General features: G+C 36.0%; 1 protein-coding gene and 1 pseudogene across 1 annotated transcript in view; both read right to left on the bottom strand.

The window, feature by feature from the left end:
• Positions 1 to 15,283, bottom strand: part of XPR1 (xenotropic and polytropic retrovirus receptor 1) — a 239,905-nt gene that overhangs the window by 133,186 nt on the left and 91,436 nt on the right. The gene's annotated exons all lie outside the window — the stretch shown is intronic.
• On the bottom strand, positions 5,092 to 9,087 carry LOC116576745 (annotated as a pseudogene).

The following is a 15,283-nucleotide window of genomic DNA, read 5'->3' as shown; positions in this document are numbered from 1 at the left end:
TTGACATGTCTGAGGACAGATGGGTTTTAGTGGTAGGAAACAATATTGTAGAAGAACTATAAGAACAACAGTTGTGTGACAGTTGAAGAAATAAAAGTGCAACTTAAAATACATACTCACCCATTTGATAACCATATATAGGAATGCATGGTTAGCACTGTGCTAGGACTACACTAGAAGTGGAAGACATTTCCTTCTCTCAGCCAAAATACAGTAGGTTGATTATATAGCTATATGTCAAGGGTGCCTAGGTGGTTTGGTCGGTTATGCAGTCTGCCTTTAGCTCAGGTCATGATCCCAGACTCCTGGGATTAAGACCCACATCAGGCTCCCCTTCTCCCTCTGCCCCTCACCCTGGCTCATGCTCTTTCTCAAATACATAAATAAATAAGATCTTTTTAGAAAAATATAGACATAAGTCATATTGATAACAATACAAATGATATTACTACCAAAAAGAGGAAAATTGCTCTTCCTCTTAGATTATTTATTAGCAATGCAACTGAAGTGACAGTTTTAATATTTTCAGTACTGCCTTTTTAAACATGATTACTTTATCAAGTACTAATTGTTTTATTTTGTTTTTTAAAGAGATGCAATTATTATTTGTTGAGTATCTACATTATGCTAGAGTCCTGTGCTAGGGCTTGCACACATGAATCTTGAAATGTCAGAATACCAATTACCATTTTTACAGAGCAAAGTCAGGCTCCAAGTGATTTGCCAAAAGCCAACTAAGTGGCAGAGTCAGAATTCAAATTCAGATTCCACTGCTAACACAATGCTTTTTCTACACAACTATCTTGGGCTTTTGTTTTTTTACATCATTAAAAGGAACTTTTACCTGATACTTCTTTACTACATGGTACTTGTATCAGTTTCTAAGGCTTAATGTTTTAATATCAAATTGGAGAATATTTTTTAGTTCTACCATTCACTGTCTATCTAAAATCATTATCAGTAACCTTACCTTCATTTTTTTTTTGAGTATTCTTTAAAAGTACATTGATAATGTTTGTGATCAGAATTAGTGACAAGCCAGAAGATCTATGATTTGGAAATTGCTGTATTTTTTAAAAAAATATAACAGATTGCTCAATTTTACTACACAATCAAGACCTTCCAGAGGCACAGTCTATGAAAGAGTTTGGACTCTAGGATCTGTTAATCCTCAATTAAAATTATAGTCAATCAAACTTCTTCACAACAATCAAGTTATTTAACCAAGGTGTATGGTAGAGCAATGAGGAAATTCCTAAAAATTTCCAAAGAAATATGATAGGAATAGTATTCTTATCATATTTCCATAGCATGGAATAGTATTTCAATAGTATTCCATATTGAAGTTGAAAATCCAGTAAGTTTCATATGCCTTTTGGTAAAAAGTTTCTATTGCTAAAGCTCTCAGAAAACATAAAGAATAGGGACACACCATTATTGTCTAATGTTTTTTGGTAAACTTCCATATCCATATCATTTTAACTTCTATGATGAAATGACACCAAAAGAACCAAGAAATTTAGCCATATAATTTAAAAGAGAGAGAATAATACTTTAAAAAATTTAGTCATCTAAGCTAACTACTATCCTTTATTTTGTCATATTTCTTCAGTTCTTATTTATAACCTAAATTCCTTTCCTATCCCATTGCCACTTCTGCCAGCCAAGGTTAGCATTCAAGTCTGCAAGTAAATGATAATTATTAATACAATAAACATTCAACTTTCACTTGAAGCCTCAATCTTATTTTCTCTCATACTACCTCCTTCCTCTTTTTCCATTACTAAGTGTCATAGATGATACTATCATTACATTGCTTTCTATATTTATAAGAGTCCAAGCTCATATCCCCAGACTTATGGACGACATTTATTCCCTTTAGACATAACTCTTCCTTTCTCCTTCCTCCTTGATGGAAACAAATTTCAACAGTCTATACGAAAGATGAGCTCAACATCCCTTACACATTTAAAATTGTAGACATACTGATGAGATTTATTTCAATGATTATTGCTATCTGCTCTTTCAATTTTACAGGAAAGAGGGTCTGACACTGCAAAGTGAACTATTAGTTCACTTAAACTATTCTACCTCTGAAAGTGACCGACCTTTAATTTCCAGGAAATGTATAAAACTGTAATGCATCCTGACAACTATATTATGTAAGAACACTCAAAATTTTAAAATGCTATCAGCGGATTTGGCTGTTCTATAAGTAAATCTTACTTGGCTCAGAAAATAAATCTACTAATATTAAATATGTCTTAAATTTTTAAATAGTAGCAGATAAAAGATGTAGCTTGAAAGAAGCTTCGAAGAAATAGCTTCAGTTTTCTGTAAAAAATCAGAAACTTACATTTTCTAATATCTTCATTCCAAGTTTTATTTACTAAGTACTGATATGAAAGGCATGTTTTGAATGACTGGCCTTATTTAAAAAGCTATACCAAAGAGTTCCTCTATTTACTAAGAAATTGGTAATTATGATCTCAAATTTAAAAGTTACTAATGATTAGACAAAAATACATAAATGAATAAGAAATGCCTTGTAGCTTGCAGGTTAACAATTATAAAAAAAATAAAAAGAGGAACATGGATCAGAAATGAAAAAATCTAATACTGTTTTTATTCACAAACAACATAATGTATATGTATCATATCTTTAGAAATCTATAAACACAGTGAACTTAACCAGGAAATTCCACTGTGTTTCTATATTCTATCAACAAATGATTAGAAAATAAAATTTAAAAATAGTATCATCTATGATAACATCAAAAATATGAAATACTGTGGCGCCTGGGTGACTCGGTGGGTTAAAGCCTCTGCCTTCGGCTCAGGTCATGATCCTAGGGTCCTGGGATCAAGCCCCACATCAGGCTCTCTGCTCAACAGGGGGCCTGCTTCCTCCTCTCTCTCTGCCTACTTGTGATCTCTGTCAAATAAATAAACAAAATCTTTAAAAATAAATATGAAATACTTAGGGATAGACTGGGCAAAATATATGCAAGATCTGTATATAAAAGTGTGGAGGAAAAAAAGTGTAGAGGACTAAAACTACTGGGAAAACTAAAACCGTTGCAAAGACAAAGTAAACAAGACTTAAATAAGTGCAGAAATACATCATGTTCATGGATTACAAGTTCAACACTGTTAATATGTCAGTTCTCACCAAAATGATTTACAGATTCAATGCAATCACAATGAAAATCCCAGCAGGTTTTTTTTCTTTACAAGACTTGACAAAATTTTAAAATTTATTTAAAAATGCAATAAGCCTAGAATAGCCAAACAATTTTGAAAATGAAGGAAAAAAGCTGAAAGATATATACTGATTGATTTCAAGACTTACTATGAAGCTATAGTAATAAAGACAAGTGCTATACTGGCAGAACATAAGCCCTGTGGAATAGAACAAGAGCACTCAGAAAGAGACCCACATACATATGGTCACTTAGTTTTCTACAAAGATGCCAACATAATTCAATGCTTCCCGTATATATTTGCAAACATACGTGAGGAGGAAACACTATTACTCTATGTTATTCTTCTGGAAGTAATAGGATTAAAACGTGTAAAGGCTTACTCTTCTGTGATTAGTAACTATTAAATCCACACAGAATGGTATCTCAACATTTCATCTTCTCTATGTTTAGCAATTAGTTTGTCTCCTTTGGGAGGTTTGAAAGCAATCAGCTATGCACTACAGAAATACAGCTGGTTTTCTTTTATTTAAAATAGACAAAGGTAGGGGAAGTGAGAAGAGTAACTATATGACCTCTACAATATACTCTAAATATGTAAGGAAATAAAGAACAAAAAACCAAGAACCTGTCAAACAGGAGCTTTAAAAAATGTGTTATTCCAGACTAAAAATGGGAACAAAAATCATCATAATGACAGAAAATAAAAGGTTGTCAAAGAATCCATAATTCACCTTTGGAGTGAAAGAAAATCAGTCTGTGACTGTAACCAGTGTTAAATTTTTTTTTTTTTTAAATAAAATCATTTCCTTACTGAAGTGGAAGAGGGACAGAAGGGAGAAAAAGAACAAAAAGTTTTAAAATAAAAGCAAAAATTTTAATTACTCATAGGTAACATTTTTAAGAAAATGTTGACAAGTGCTACGATTCATAGTTGCTTTTCAATATTCAATACATACTATATTCCTTATGCTTCTAATGTCCCTCTTTGAAATATAATTGGGTATTGGCTTTTTTACCTAAAGCTCCCAGCAACAGAATTCGAAAGAAAACCATACTCCCTCAAATTTTCATTTGTCTTTCTAAGTAAGATATGTTTTAATACTGGTGAAAGTGATAATACTAAGGAATATAATAGCCATGAAGTTAAAGTCAGTGCTATTGTGCTATTTTTATTTTCACCAACCCTGATTACACAAAGTATGGCAGATATTTTGATTCTATTTGAAAAGGCCAAAGGGGAGTAAAGGATAAGAGAAAGCAACATTTAATGAATGCTTGTTCTGTGCAAGACACAGTGGTGTGCTGATAAATGTTTAACAATCAGCCCTCAGGGGTGTGTGTATGAAATGTGTGTTTGTTATAAATTTTGAAGGCTGTAGGACACAATTTTGAAATTATAATAAAATATACAATACTCTTTATTGTGAATTTCTTAGAGCCAACTAATTCTCACAGAATGCTCTACTGATTTTGCCAAACTCCTGAGAAGCCAACTTAGGATTGCAACCGATAAATGAATATAATGCCAATCTTAATGTTATTCGATATGTTCATTTACATTAAATAATAAAGGGAAAGTGAAACAATGATATATGTCATAACCTCACTCATTTCTCAATGATATAAGCAACCTCTTTGCTGAATTAGATGATACGTGTACACCTTGGAGGGTTTGGTTCCAGACTACTGCCAATAAAATTAATATTGCAAAAGAGCAAGTCAAATAAATGTTTTAGTTCCCCAGTGCATATAAAAATTATGTTTATACTATACTGTAGTCTATTTAAATGTGCGATAGCGTTATGCCTTAAAAAAAATCAATGTACATACCTTAATTAAAATACTTTATATCTAAAAAATAAGCTTTCAGCAAGTTGTATCTTTTTGCTGGTGGAAGATCTTACCTCAGTGTTGATGGCTGCTGACTGATCAGGATGGTAGTTGCTGAAGGTTAGGGTGGCTCAGGCAATTCTTTTATTTTTTTTTTTAAGGCCAATTAAACTAATTTTGTTCAGAGTAATTTTACATTAAATTACAATATTAACAATCTCTAGAGACAATGAACATAGAACTTAAAAAATAAAAATCTGTTTGGTCTTTTATAGACCACATACTATAGAACTCACAAATGAAAATTTACAAATACAGAAATAATGACTACTTAAATTATGAGGATTTTCACAAGGAAACCCATAACGTGTCATATTTTAAACATGCAAGTTTCTAAAAGGGAGAAACTTTTTAATAATTTAGCACAAAACCCAATTATATAAACTTGGTATATTCCAGAAAATATTGCTTTAAACATTTATACCATGATCAAAATTCCTTTGGTACCTTTGAATCAAAATGGAATATACTTTTGTGTAATTACTCTTAAATGCTACTAGAAAAGTATTTTTGTTACAGTTATGGCACCTATATATACACAAAACATGAAACCAGTGCCAACAAAATCTTTTTAATCTTTTAACAAAATAACTTTTACTTCACAGTATCAAGACTTTAAGTCTCCTATAACACTTTTTACAGTGGTTATAGCACAAAGAAGAACAGCATAACTCTTAAAACAAACTTTACTAAAGCAATCGTACAAACAACGCAATGAAAAGAATCAAACAGCAGTTACCCCAGTGCAAAAAACAGGGGGCCTGCTAGACTCAGTCTCAGAAACGTGTAAACACAAACACACTATCTCCCAAACTCCTAAACGGAAAACGCACAAAACAGCTCAACGAAAGTAGAACAAAGATGCTCATGGGTTAACCACAGCAAGAAGACCTGACCCAGTGTTGTCTCAACACACCAGAGGTCTCACGGAGAAACCTTGCTCCAAAACGTCAGTCATCATAGTTTAAAATGTATGGAACATAAAAGAAACAAACAGATGCCAATATTTATGTTGCAAAATTGATTAGCCAGCTTTTGACATTGTTTCTTCCCAATGTCTGCCAACAAAGGACTCTTGTTTCTAAACTAAGTGTCCAAAAACTAAGAGAGCAGAGTACTCCTTCAGGAGTATACCAGTCATCTCTGTAGCCTGTGAACGCAGCACAGAGGGTCTTTTTAACTATGCTTCATGAGCACACACAGACACCAAACCAAACTTGCAGCTTTCCACAAGAGAAATATCTTAAAAAGGAACCTCTTTTAACCAGTATCTTCTTGTCCAATCTCAAAGTCATTCTGCACAAAGCAACAAAAGCAATTTAAGCAGCAAAACAGTTAAGAGGGAGAACTGGAGGGAAAGACACACATGCCCGTTTGCAAACCCTTAAGCTTGTGAAGGGTAATCCAAGAACCAACCATCTTTTCTTTCTAATCCAAAAGTCTTTCTGCTGGGTCAATCTCAGAAGTCTTGGAAATAGGACAGAAATGCTTCACTGCTCTGAAGATACATTCTAGTGTCTCTATGACAGAAAGCAGCTGGCCAAATCAGGCCATGTAGTGGTGATCATCGCTCTCCATATAGTCTGTCTATAAGAAATTCAATTCTTTTTTAAATCTCTAGGCTTTACTGGAAATTTCACTGATTATACAATTCAGAAACTAGAAGATTATGATGAAGAGTCTTTCTCATCTACATTATTCTGACAACAGTACAGTCAATCTGATACTGTCTTTCCTGAAACCCTATCAATGATACTGACTTATTCTTCAATGGTTTCCTTCATCCCAATCTGGCTATTCAAAGCAACTTGTATTTGAATTCCCTACTGAACATGAATGTGTCCCCATCTTCCATTTCCTTCCTTCGGAGACTTTAACCAGAACTCGTGCTTTGCCACACACCAGGGACTGTAATGTTCTTCGCGGCTCACTGTCCTCTATTCTCATGGCCCTTTTGATTTCTTCAAAGCTAAACCTACCCCCTTCACTGAACATGAGAAGCACCAGTATCCAGAAGATGGACACCTGGAACTTCTTTCCTTCCTTAAATTTGCTTTTAAAACAGCATTCCCCAATGTAGTTTGCCACTGAAGACTTCTACCACTGTGCTTTCTGAACTAATTTCTAATTTGAGATAAAATGTCTTAAATGCTTTCTAAAATTTAACCATTTCTAGAGTTAAATGCACTTCCATAGGTGTGTATGCTGGTCAGTATGCCATCATAATTCTATTCACTGTTAGATCTATAGAGCATGGGTCACTCTGATTCTGCATATACTGCTTGAAATGAATCATGATGTCCCTGGAGAGTTCCATGTCCTTGAACATGCCTTCCAGCTTGCTAGTGAAAGCAGCACCACATTCATGCTCTAGTTTTGACGACTAAACTCGACAGATTCTTCACCATCTACTGAGGCACTTTTTCCACTGAGGAATCATTTTGCTAAATCTTTTTTATAAAAGGCTTCAAAGAAATCTTTACTGTGAATGAACCTGAATATTATCATTACCTTGTCAAGAATCCTCTCCAGCTTTTCATCTGTTGCTTATTACTTGCTCCTGATTTTGAATCAATGTGCTTTGCTATCAGTTCAGAGGGTTTATTTGGCTTTTTGTTGATACATGTTTCAAAGGATTCCTTCATCAAGGCGACGAACTTCTCGTTCCTCGAAAAGCACACTTCTATCACACGGTCCACATGATCCTTAAAATCTAGCAGGTCCTGTACCATAGTTCTTTTTCAGGACTGGTAACAATTGTTGTCCCCAAAGTCTTGATGTAGTCACTCCAATGCACAGCAGAAACTGCTGCCCATGCTACAAACAGCTGAATGGCTGGTATATCTGAGTGAGGTTGGCACCCTGGTCTCATCAAGGAGGTGGTCAAGCCCTTTCTACAGAACTGCTGTTCAATGTTCTCTGAAAAGCTGTTTCTCAATGTAAGCAATCAGTGGTTTCTGTGTGCTACAGTCTAAATATGTGATTACTCAATCTCCTTCTTCCTCTAAACGCTAACTTACATGGTTAGGATATTCTGCAGCATATAAATAATTCATTTCTTCCAAAAATTTCAGGTCAAATGAATGTTTATATACCTGAAGGTCAGGAAGCATACTCAGCAGACTTTTCATAAACTTCTAGCCACTGCTTTGCTGCTTCTTTCTTGTTAATAGCAGAATTCCACCAATACTTTACTCTGAGCCATTTTATTACTAACCATATGTTTTCTAAAAAGTTCCAATCCTATGTCCCAAACAGAAGGAAGCATGGAATTCTGAAGTACATAGCAAAGTACAAAGCAAGTACAAAGCAAAAAACAGGACAATACTTATGATCATGATCATTTGTCTGCAATGATCTTGCCAGCATGTGCTAATCTTCTTTAAAACTAAAACACTGTCTGGTGAGTCTTCTCTAAACCCAATGATCTTTGCTTGGACATGATCTTCACAGACCTGGCACAGCTGTTTGTAGTGTTGAGGAAACTTTGTGAGAACAGATTTTCAACAGCTTAGTAGTTTTTCCAAGTTCTATCTGATGGAGATACCACTTGTATGGCTTTTTCTGCCTCAAGAAGCTTCTGCCACGTGTCCTGAACATTACTTATGAGGCAATTTAGACCTGTCTCAGAATTCTTGATCACTAGTTTCTTGGAGCCACTGCTATGCCCAGGTTTGGAGGTGATGGTGGCCACTGTGAGGGACACGGATGTGGTGAGGCCATGGCTATGCCTAACAAGCACTGAGTGGCTGGCCTTCCTGGGGGTCTTGTCAGTCATGGCTGCAGCCAGGAAGCAGTGGGAGACTGCCCCAACCCCACCAACTGGCCACCCAACTCCCGCTGCTCAACAGCTCAGGCAATTCTTAAAATAAGAACGGCAGTATGGCAGTTTGCCATACTGACTGACTCTTCCTTTCACAAATGATTTCTCTGTAGTACATGACACCATATGATAGGATTTTACCGGCAGGAGAACGTCTTTAAAAATTGGAGTCGATGCTCCCAAACCCTGCCACTGTTTTATCAACTATGTTTATATAATATTCAAAATCTTTTGTTGTCATTTCAACAATCTTCACAGCATCTTCACCAGGAGTAGATTCCATCTCAAGATACTGTTATCTTTGCTCATCCATAGGAAGTAACTCCTCATCCAATAAAGTTTTATCATGAAATTGAAGCAATTCAAATAATAATAATGAAAATGTTTCAAATATCTCAAGAATCAAAATATGACACAAAGATATAAAGTGAGTGAATGCTGTTGCAAAAAATAGTGCCAGTAAACTTGCTTAATGCAGGATTGCCACAAACCTTCAATCTGTAAACAATGCAGTATCTGTGAAGCTCAATAAAGTAAAATGCAATAAAATGAAGTAAGCCTATAGTTTAGAGTATCTCCTCAATTTTTGAGGAGGCAATGGACACAAAAAACTTTTTTTAAAAAATATTTTGAGAGAGTGAGAGAGAGAGAGGGAAAGAGAATGAGACACATGTGTGTGCATGTAAGGAGGGATGGGGGAGAGGGATAGAGAATCCCAAGCAGACTCCACCCTAAACAGGAAGCCTGAGGTGGGGCTCAATCCCGTGACCCTGAGATCACAACCTGAGCTAAAACCAAGAGTCAGAGGCTTAACCAATTGTGAGATCCAGGTCCCCCAAGACACAACAAACTTTTAAGTTTAATCTGCTTTACTGCTATTTTTTCCATCACTTTCTTAAATCTAGACATCCAACAAAACAATAAATCAAGCTCTGGTTAGTGCTATTTACCAATTTCTGTGGTATGAATAAATCATAACACATTTCAAGCTACTGTTGAAAACACACTGAACACAGAGCTGGGAAGAGATACGCAATAGCACATTGTTGTATGATATTTCACCACACAGAAGGGAACTAAAACTCAGCAGTGATTTATTTAGGATCACACAGTTGGTAAATGGTAACACTGTGATTCAAGCTGAGGTATAACAAACTCTAAATCTGTGCTGGATCATACCAGGTTATCAAAGATATAATTTATATGAAAATTTAATATTAAAAGTCACATAAGGATGTTTTTCTTTGCAAATACTTGAGTATACCAGCTTTTTTCCCTTTTTTAAAAAGGAAAATGAGAGTGCAGGAGCAAAGGGGGAGGGGCAGATAGAGAGGGAGGAGAAGACTTGTGCTGAGCAGGCAGCCCCATGCAGGGCTCAATCCCAGGACCCTGAGATCGTGACTTGAGCTGAAGGCAGACGCTTAACCGACTGAGCCACCCAGGTGCCCCTGTATACCTATTTTTGTTATCCTTCTGATTTCAAAGAACAGACACTCTAATCACTTTAAATAAGGGAGAGTCAGCTACATGGACATAGAGTTTGGGTTGGAAAACTAGGGACCTACCCACAGAAATCTGAGGTATGCTTTCTGGGAAGTGGAAAGCCATCAAAACTGAGGGAATGGCCAGCCTTCTTATCTCTTATGACTAAAAAAAATCTCTATTTTTCTGTGTATATGTGTTTACTCCTTATATTTATCTATATTATCTCATTGTTTCTGCCTTGCAGATTTCTTTTTTTTTTTTTTTTTTTAGATTTTATTTATTTATTTGAGAGAGAGACAGTGAGAGAGAACATGAGCGAGGAGAAGGTCAGAGAGAGAAGCAGACTCCCCATGGAGCTGGGAGCCCGATGCGGGACTCGATCCCGGGACTCCGGGATCATGACCTGAGCCGAAGGCAGTCGTCCAACCAACTGAGCCACCCAGGCGTCCCTGCCTTGCAGATTTCAATTAAAGTCAGAATAACATTTCTGCAATGCCTCATATGTAACCAGTGACAAACCCTTCCCTTTTAGCTTATTAATAAAAAAAGACTTCACTATCCAAATTTCAGATAATTTATTCACTGTGTATTGAATGACAGTAAATACTAAAGAAACAACAAATGATCCCTAAGGTTAAGAACACTAAAACCTAACAAGACAAATTACAAATTACAGATTGATCCGTGAATCTCTATGGGCTAAAAAGTACAATTAAACAATTCATTCCCAAGTGAATGAATAAGAGCTTTGAAAAATAAGTACATTTTTATCCCGTACTTTTAACATCTTCTGAAAACAGTGCCTATCCTGATAGCCAGGGAAGATAAAAACTAAGATAAAAGTTGTTTATAGGCAGCTACAATAAGCCACTGAGGCTGAATTGTTATGATGACCAGGAAACTTAAAAAGAAAAAAAAGTATACCAATTTCTAAGTTTTGGATTCAGGCAATGAAATTAGAGTCTTTGATTAGATCCACTAAAGAGGTTGTGAGTAAAGACACAGCTGTTGCAAATATTAAATAACAATATAATGATTACTCATAATTAAGAACAAAAGAAAACTTATAATAAAAACAACACAAGTAGTAGATTTCAATTTGAAAAGTGAACTGTAAAAATCATGAAGGTGATTTTGATCATGCTACATAAATGTAATTTTAAATCAGTTAGATAGGCATTTTATTTAACAAAGCAGCAAATTTTTAAGTGATTCCTATATTCATGTTCCCTACTAAACACCCCAAAAAACTCCCTATTCATAGGTTTATGAAGATTACCCAAGGAAATGTATTAAAGAATCTGGTTTTTTGTTTGTTTGTTTGTTTGTTTAGAGAGGAAGAGGAGTTTTTTTAAATGACCTATTAAAAAAAAAAAAAAGAAAACAAGCAATCAAGGTTTCGGTTTTGAGTAAGATGTAGTAAGCACACGCCATCTTTCTCTCCCACTGAATTCATCTATAAAACCTAAATATAATGCATGCAACAGTTATTTGAGGGCTCTGAAAAGTAAGTAAGAGCAAATAGTTTGGGGACAAAGATGAGAATATGAAGTACAAGCAAAGCAGTCACAGGGATAGCGATTATTTTTCCTTTTTGATATCCATTGGCCTGGCCTCAATGCAGTCCTGAAACACAAAGTGGGCACCCAAGTAGACAGAGTGCCAGATATCTTGTAAATCTGACTTGAGGAAAAGAAAAGTGATCTCTTAACATTCAGTAGAGGGAATCCCTGCTTTTCTTTTCTTTTATCCATTTTTTTGCACCCCACAACCCAAGAAATTCCTTGATAGTGGAGGCAGTAACAATGGTGACAATAGGGACCTGCAGAAACTAAAATACTAGAAGAGGGACGGACCCATTTCTCTTTCTGCCCTGCAGTGCTTGGCCTAAGACACTGGCAAAATCAGAGGAATTGCTTAGCAATATGGGATAAAAAAAGCCTTAATTATCTGACGAGAGGACCAAAAAGTGGAACTCCAAAGAACTAGAAAGTACCAAGGACAATGCACAGAGAAAAGACCTTGGGAAAGTAAGCCCATAAAGTTATTTATGAACTCCTGAGATCACCTGCAAGCTGCATATGTGAAAAATGAGCCTAAACATCTTACCACAAATTTTGAGAAGTGTACAGATCCCAGGCTGCCACTGGTTGACAATACACACAGGACATATCTGAGAAGCAAAACAAAGGCTTTGAAAAAGGCACTAATGTAAAAAATCACAAACCACAGAAGATGAAGTTCATACTTGTGTCAAACTGAACCAATCAGTCTTTTTTAAAGCAAATCTTCAAAAACAAAACAAAAAACAAACAGAAAAAAAAAAAAACACCCTACACAGGATATAAGCAAGACCTTAGATCTCATAACATAATATTCAAAATGTCCAAGACACAACCCAAAATTCCCTGGCATATAAATACCCAGGAAAATCTCAACACGTGTAGAAAAGACAGCAGACACCAACTTCCACGATAATGCAGATGTTGGAATTACGTTGCAAAAACTATGAAAAAAATGCTTCATCGAATAAGAATATTTTCTTGAGAGGAAAGGAAAGACAGAAAGCTCCAGCAAACAAACAAATAAAAGATAAAAAGAAGAACCAAATCAAAAGTTTAGAAGTGAGGGGCGCCTGGGTGGCTCAGTGGGTTAAGCCGCTGCCTTCGGCTCAGGTCATGATCTCAGGGTCCTGGGATCGAGCCCCGCATCAGGCTCTCTGCTCAGCAGGGAGCCTGCTTTCTTCTCTCTCTCTCTGCCTGCCTCTCAGTGTACTTGTAATTTCTCTCTGTCAAATAAATAAATAAAATCTTAAAAAAAAAAAAAAAGTTTAGAAGTGAAAAACAGCAATGGAAATAAAAATTCGCTGAAGGGGTCCAACAAAAAAATAGAGATGACAGAGGAAAAGTCAATATACCTAAAGATAAATCAAAAGAAATTCTCCAATCTGAACCACAGAGTAAAATAAAATAGGAAGAAGGATGAAAGAGCTTTCTACCTTTGACCTCCATGGAGGGGAGAGGCTGAGGAGTGCCAATGGTTTAATCAACCATGCCTTCATAAAGGAACCTCCATAAAAATCCCAAATTAAGGGGTTCCAAGAGCTTCAGGTTGGTGACCACATCCATATGCCAGGAAGGCAGTGCACTCCAACTCCATGGTAACAGAAGCTCCTGTGCTTGGGATGCTTCCAGACCTTGCTCTTTGTACCTCTTCATCTGGCTGTTCATTGTTCATCTGGAACAACTGTTCATCTGGAACAATGAACAACTTAGGAAAATACAGTATTTTCCCAAGTTTTGTGAGCTGTTATAGCATATTACTGAACCTGAGGAGGAGGTTGTGGGACCCTAATTTGTAGCCAAGTCAGACAGAAGAACAGGTAATCTGGGCACCCACTACTTGCTATTGGCATCTGTATTTGCTACTGTCTTGTAAGACCTTAACCTATGGGTTTTGTGCTAACTCTAGGTAGCATCAGAAGTGCATTAAATTGTAGAAAACCAGTTGGTAACCGCAGAGAATTAGAGAATTGCTCGGTGTGGAAAACCAACCCATTTAATGTCAGAAATGCTCTGAACAAAGTATTTTCTTTTAACCTCAAATGAGATCTAAAGCAATACATGCCCAAACATACCATAATCAAATTGCAAAAAACTAAAACTAAAACCAAATTCTTTTTTTTTTTTAAACCAAATTCTTGAAAGTAACCAGAGAAAAACAACTCATTAGTTATTATAGAACAACAATTTGAATAACTGGATTTCTTATCAGAAATCAAGGAGGCCAATTGTGGTGATGAAATCATATTTTTCAAGAACACCAATAAAAGAACTGTTGACACAGAATACAAAGCCCAGTGAATATATTCTTCAGGAATGAAGGTGAAACAAAGAGAAATGGAAGAAAATCCAAGAGAATTTGTTGCCAGTATACAACTTTAAAAAAAAAAAAAAAATTGCTGGGCACCTGGGTGGCTCAGTCATTAAGCATCTGCCTTTTGCTCAGGTCATGATCCCAGCGTATTTGGATCAAGGCCCACATCTGGCTCCCTGCTTGACAGGAGGCCTTCCTCTCCCTCTCCCATTCCCCCTGCTTGTGTTCCCTCCCTCTCTGTCTGTCTCTCTCTCTCTCTGTCAAATAAATAAATAAATAATCTTTTAAAAATTAATAAAATTTTTTCAGATGTAAGAGAAATAATGCCAATAAAAACCAAGAACCTCAGCAATGAAGAAAAAGCAACAGAAGGGATCAATATTTAGGTACATGTAATGAAGTATTCTCCTGCTAAGTTCTTTAAAATGTTTGACAGTCGAAAAAAAATTGTAACCTTTTCTAACAGGGTTTTTAATGTATGCTGATATAATACATACAACAACTACAGCATAAAGGGGAAAAGAAAAAGAGACCTATTTGGTGTTAAGGTTTCTACACTCCAAATAAAATTGTAAAATCCTGACTTAAAGTAAACTGTGAAAGGTAAAATATATATATTGTAATCCCTAGAGCAACCATTTTTAAACACCAAAACTACAGAAATAGAAATGGTTAAAAAAATAAAGGTAATTAAGACAGAATTCTAGGGGAGGAGTCAAGATGGCGGAGAAGTAGCAGGCTGAGACTACTTCAGCTAGCCAGATATCAGCTAGATAGCTTATCTAAAGATTGCAAACACCTGCAAATCCATCGGCAGATCGAAGAGAAGAAGAACAGCAATTCTGGAAACAGAAAAACAACCACTTTCTGAAAGGTAGGACCGGCGGAGAGGTGAATCCAAAGCGACGGGAAGATAGACCCCGGGAGGAGGGGCCGGCTCCCGGCAAGCGGCGGAGCAATGGAGCACAAAATTAGGACTTTTAAAAGTCTGTTCCGCTGGACA

Source organism: Mustela erminea, chromosome 17, assembly GCF_009829155.1.
Source record: "Mustela erminea isolate mMusErm1 chromosome 17, mMusErm1.Pri, whole genome shotgun sequence".
NCBI classification, from domain to species: domain Eukaryota; kingdom Metazoa; phylum Chordata; class Mammalia; order Carnivora; family Mustelidae; genus Mustela; species Mustela erminea.
This window is presented reverse-complemented; position numbering and strand designations above follow the sequence as displayed.